Here is a 6,000-nt window from a genome sequence, read left to right as displayed (position 1 = left end):
TTTTTGATTTCCTCTTTGATTTCTTCAGTGATCACTTCGTTATTAAGTAGTGTATTGTTTAGCCTTCATGTGTTTGTATTTTTTACAGATCTTTTCCTGTAATTGCTATCTGGTCTCCTAGTGTTGTGGTCGGAAAAGATAGTTGATACAATTTCAGTTTTCTTAAATTTACCAAGGCTTGATTTGTGACTCAAGATATAATCTATCCTGGAGAATGTTCCATGAGCACTTGAGAAAAATGTGTATTCTGTTGTTTTTGGATGGAGTGTCCTATAAATATCAATTAAGTCCATCTTGTTTGATGTATCATTTAAAGCTTGTGTTTCCTTATTTATTTTCATTTTGGATGATGTGTCCATTGGTGAAAGTGGCGTGTTAAAGTCTCCTACTATGAATGTGGTACTGTCGATGTCCCCTTTTATGGCTGTTAGTATTTGCCTTATGTATTGAGGTGCTCCTATGGTGGGTGCATAAATATTTACAAATGTTATATCTTATTCTTGGATCGATCCCTTGATCATTATGTAGTGTCCTTCTTTGTCTCTTGTAATAGTCTTTATTTTAAAGTCTATTTTATCTGATATGAGAATTGCTACTCCAGCTTTCTTTTGGTTTCCATTTGCATGGAATATCTTTTTCCATCCCCTTACTTTTAGTCTGTATGTGTCTCTAGGTCTGAAGTGGGTCTCTTGTAGATAGCATATATATGGGTCTCGTTTTTGTATCCATTCAGCCATTCTGTGTCTTTTGGTGTGAGCATTTAGTCCATATACACTTAAGATAATTATCAATGTGTATGTTCCTATTCCCAGTTTCTTAATTGTTTTGGGTTCATTATTGTAGGTCTCTTCCTTCTCTTGTGTTTCTTGCCTAGAGAAGTTCCTTTAGTATTTGTTGTAAACCTGGTTTGGTGGTGCTGTACTCTCTTAGCTTTTGCTTGTCTATAAAGGTTTAATTTCTCCATCAAATCTGAATGAGATCCTTGCTGGGTAGAGTAATCTTGGTTGCAGGTTTTTCTCCTTCATCACTTTAAATATGTCCTCCCAGTCCCTTCTGGCTTGCAGAGTTTCTGCTGAAAGATCAGCTCTTAACCTTACGGGGATTCCCTTGTATGTTTTTTGTTGTGTTTCCCTTGCTGCTTTTGATATGTTTTCTTTGTATTTAATTTTTGACAGTTTGATTAATATGTGTGTTGGAGTGTTTCTCCTTGGATTTATCCTGTATTGGAGTTTCTGTGCTTCCTGGACTTGCTTAACTATTTCTTTGGAAAGTTTTCAACTATAATCTCTTCAAGTATTTTCTCAGTCCCTTTCATTTTCAATCTTCTTCTGGAACCCCTATTATTCAAATGTTGTTGTGTTTAATGTTGTCCCAGAGGTCTCTGAGTCTGTTCTTAGTGCTTTTCTTTCTTTTTTCTTTTTTCTGTTCTGCAGTACTTATTTCCACTATTTTATCTTCCAGGTCACTTATCCGTTCTTCTGCCTCAGTTATTCTGCTATTGATCCCTTCTAGAGTATTTTTAATTTCATTTATTGTGTTGTTCATCGTTGTTTGTTTCATCTTTAGTTTTTCTAGGTCCTTGTTAAATGTTTTTTGCATTTTCTCTGTTCTGTTTCCAAGATTTTGGATCATCTTTATTATCATTATTGTGAATTCTTTTTCAGGTAAACTGCCTATTTCGTCTTCATTTGTTTGGTCTGGTGGGTTTTTATCTTGCTTCTTCATCTGCTGTGTGTTTTTCTGTCTTCTCATTTTGCTTATCTTACTGTGTTTGGGGTCTCCTTTTTGCAGGCTGCAGGTTCGTAGTTCCCGTTGTTTTTGGTGTCTGTCCCCAGTGGCTCAGGCTGGTTCAGTAGGTTCTGTAGGCTTCCTGTTGGAGGGGACTAGTGCCTGTGTTCTGGTGGATGAGGCTGGATCTTGTCTTTCTGGTGGGTAGGTCCACATCTGGTGGTGTGTTTTGGGGTGTCTGTGGACTGATTATTATTTTAGGCAGCCTTTCTGCTAATGGGTGGGGTTGTGATCCTGTCGTGTTAGTTGTTTGGCATAGGATGTCCAGCCCTGTAGCTTGCTGGTCGTTGAGTGAAGCTGGGTGCTGGTGTTGATATGGAGATCTCTGGGAGATTTTCGCCATTTGATAGTATCTGGAGCTGGGAGGTCTCTTGTGGACCTGTCTCCTGAAGTTGGCTCTCCCACCTCAGAGGCACAGCACTGACTCCTGGCTGCAGCACCAACAGCCTTTCATCCACACGGCTCAGAATAAAGCGGAGAAAAAGTAGAAAGAAAGAATTAGTAGAAAGAAAGAGAGAGAGAGAGGGAAGGAAGGAAGGGAGAAGAGAGAGAAAGAAAGAAAGAAAGAAGGGAGGGAGGAATGAAGGAAAAGATAAAGTAAAATAAAGTAAGATAAAATATAATAAAGTTATTAAAATAAAAAATAATTATCAAGAAAAAAAACGGACAGATAGAACCCTAAGAAAAATGGTGGAAGCAAAGCTATACAGACAAAATGTCACACAGAAGCATACACATACAGACTCACAAAAAGAGGAAAAGAGGAAAAAAATCATAAATCTTGCTCTCAAACTCCACCTCCTCAATTTGGGATGATTTGTTGTCTCTTCATGTATTCCATAGATGCAGGGTACATCAAGTTGATTGTGGAGCTTTAATCTGCTGCCTCTCTGGCTGCTGGAAGAAATTTCCCTTTCTCTTCTTTGTTCTCACAGCTCCCAGGGGCTCAGCTTTGGATTTCGCCCTGTCTCTGCATGTAGGTCGCCTGTCTGTTCTTCGCTCAGACAGGATGGGCTTCAAGGAGCAGCTGCTTCAGGGACTCTGGCTCACTCAGACCTGGAAGGGGTGGGGGGAGGGGCACAGAGTGTGAGGCAGGCCTGCGACGGCAGATGACGTTGCACCAGCCTGAGGCGCACCGTGCATTCTCCCGGGGAAGTTGTCCCTGCATCCCAGGACCCTGGCAGTGGGAGGCTGCACAGGCTCCCCGGAAGGGCGGCGTGGATAGTGACCTGTGCTCACACACAGGCTTCTTGGTGGCGGCAGCAGCAGCTTTAGCATCTCATGCCTGTCTCTGGGATCCGCGCTTTTAGCTGCGGCTCGCACCCGTTCCTGGAGCTACTTTAAGCAGCGCTCTTAATCCCCTCTTCTCGCGCACCAGGAAACAGAGGGAAGAAAAAGTCTCTTGCCTCTTAAGCAGGTCCAGACTTTTCCCCGGATTCTGTCCCGGCTAGCCGTGCTGCACTAACTCCCTGCAGGCTGTGTTCACACCACCAACCCCAGTCCTCTCCCTGCGCTCTGACCGAAGCCGAAGCCTCAGCTCCCAGCCCTGCCCGCACCGGCGGTTGAGCAGATAAGCCTCTGGGGCTGGTGAGTGCTGGTCAGCACTGATCCTCTGTGAGGGAATGTCTATGCTTTGCCCTCCGCACCCCTGTTGCTGTGCTCTCCTCCGCGGCTCCGAAGCTTTCCCCCTCTGCCACCCGTAGTCTCCGCCCACGAAGGGGCTTCGTAGTGTGTGGAAACCTTTCCTCCTTTACAGCTCCCTCCCACTGGTGCAGGTCCCGTCCCTATCCTTTTGTCTCTGTTTATTCTTTTTCTTTTGCCGTACCCAGGTACGTGGGGAGCTTCTTGCCTTTTAGGAGGTCTAAGGTCTTCTGCCAGCGTTCAGTAGGTGTTCTGTAGGAGTTGTAGATGTGTTTGTGGTGTGGGGAGGAAGGTGATCTCCGCATCTTAGTCATCCGCCATCTTCCCCTTGTCCCCCCCCAAAACATGCTGTTTTATCTTTTTTCAATTTTCTTCAATATATAGAATATTGTTATACTATAGTAACTTTGAATATCCTTGTTTACTATTTTATATTTTCTGTCTCATTTTTGGATGCCTTTTTATTTATTTATTTTTACTCATTATTATAGGTTCTATTTGCCTCATTCTTTGCTTACCTGATTATTTTTTAATGCCTGCCAGGATATTGTGACCTTTTCCTCCTTGGGTGATGAATATTTTTGCATTTCTGTTAACATCTTTTTTTTTTTTTAAAACATCTTTATTGGAGTATAATTGACTTAGAATGGTTTGTTAGTTTCTGCTTTATAACAAAGTGAATCAGCTATACATATATCCCTATATCTCTTCCCTCTTGCATCTCCCTCCTATCCTCCCTATCCTACCTCTCTACGTGGTCACAAAGCACCGAGCTGATCTCCCTGTGCTATGTGGCTGCTTCCCACTAGCTTTGTGTTTTATATTTCGTAGTGTATATATGTCCATGCCACTCTCCCACTTTGTCCCAGCTTACCCTTTCCCCTCCCCATGTCCTCAGGTCCATTCTCTGCATCTGCATCTTTATTCCTGTCCTGTCCCTAGGTTCTTTAGAAGCATTTTTGGTTTTTTTGTAGATTCCATATATATGTGTTAGCATACAGTATTTGGTTTTCTCCTTTTGAGTTACTTCACCCTGTATGAGAAACCCTAGGTCCATCCACCTCATTACAAATAACTCAATATAGTTTCTTTTTATGGCTGAGTAATATTCCATTGTATATATATGCCACATCTTCTTTATCCATTCATCTGTCGATGGACTCTTAGCTTGCTTTCATGTCCTGGCTTTCGTAAATAGAGCTGCAATGAACATTGTGGTACATGACTCCTTTTGAATTATGGTTTTCTCAGGGTACATGCCCAGTAGTGGGATTGCTGGGTCGTATGGTAGTTCTGTTTTTACTTTTGTAAGGAACCTCCATACTGTTCTCCTTAGTGGCTATATCAATTTACATTCCCACCAACAGTGCAAGAGGGTTCACTTTTCTCCACACCCTCTCCAGCATTTATTGTCTGTAGATTTTTTGATGATGGCCATTCTGCCTGGTGTGAAGTGATACCTCGTTGGAGTTTTGATTTGCATTTCTCTAATGATTAGTGATACTGAGCATCCTTTCATGTGTTTGTTGGCAATCTGTATATCGTCTATGGAGAAATGTCTATTTAGGTCTTCTGCCCATTTTTGGATTGGGTTGTTTGTTTTTTTGATACTGAGCTCCATGAGCTGCTTGTAAATTTTGGAGATTAATCCTTTGTCATTTGCTTTGTTTGCAAATATTTTCTCCCATTCTGAGGGTTGTCTTTTCATCCTGTTGATGGTTTACTTTGCTGTGCAAAAGATTTTAAGTTTCATTAGGTCCCGTTTTTTTGTTGTTTTAATTTCCATTTCTCTAGAAGGTGGGTTAAGAAGGATCTTGCTGTGATTTACATCATAGAGTGTTCTACCTATGTTTGCCTCTAAGAGTTTTATAGTGTCTGGCCTTACATTTAGGTCTTTAATCCATTTTGAGTTTATTGTTATGTATGGTGTTAGGGAGTGTTCTACTTTCATTCTTTTACATGAAGCTGTCCAGTTTTCCCAGCACCACTTACTGAAGAGGATGTCTTTTCTCCATTGTATATTCTTGCCTCCTTTATCAAAAATAAGGTGACCATATGTGTGTGGGTTTATCTCTGGGCTTTCTATCCTGTTCCATAGATGTATATTTCTGGTTTTGTGTCAGTACCATACTGTCTTGATTACTGTAGCTTTGTAGTATAGTCTGAAGTCAGGGAGCCTGATTCCTCCAGCTCCGTTTTTCATTCTCAAGATTGCTTTGGCTATTCGGGGTCTTCACTGTTTCCATACAAATTGTGAAATTTTTTGTTCTAGTTCTGTGAAAAATGCCAGTGGTAGTTTGATAGGGAATGCTTTGAATCTGTAGATTGCTTTGGGTAGTAGAGTCATTTTCACAATGTTGATTCTTCCAATCTAAGAACATGGAATATCTCTCCGTCTGTTTGTATCATGTTTAATTTCTTTCATCAGTGCCTTATAGTTTTCTGCGTACAGGTATTTTGTCTCCTTAGGTAGGTTTACTCCTAAGTGTTTTATTCTTTTTGTTGCAGTGGTAAATGGGAGTGTTTCCTTAATTTCTCTTTCAGATTTTTCATCATTAGTTTTTAGGATTT

At 41.1% G+C, this 6,000-nt stretch overlaps 1 protein-coding gene across 1 annotated transcript in view; it reads left to right on the top strand.

Moving 5' to 3' along the window:
* MTREX (Mtr4 exosome RNA helicase) overlaps window positions 1-6,000 on the top strand; it is a 133,354-nt gene that overhangs the window by 14,852 nt on the left and 112,502 nt on the right. The window lies entirely within an intron of this gene.

This window comes from Neophocaena asiaeorientalis, unplaced genomic scaffold (genome assembly GCF_003031525.2).
Source record: "Neophocaena asiaeorientalis asiaeorientalis breed wild unplaced genomic scaffold, Neophocaena_asiaeorientalis_V1.1 scaffold198, whole genome shotgun sequence".
NCBI lineage: Eukaryota > Metazoa > Chordata > Mammalia > Artiodactyla > Phocoenidae > Neophocaena > Neophocaena asiaeorientalis.
This window is presented reverse-complemented; position numbering and strand designations above follow the sequence as displayed.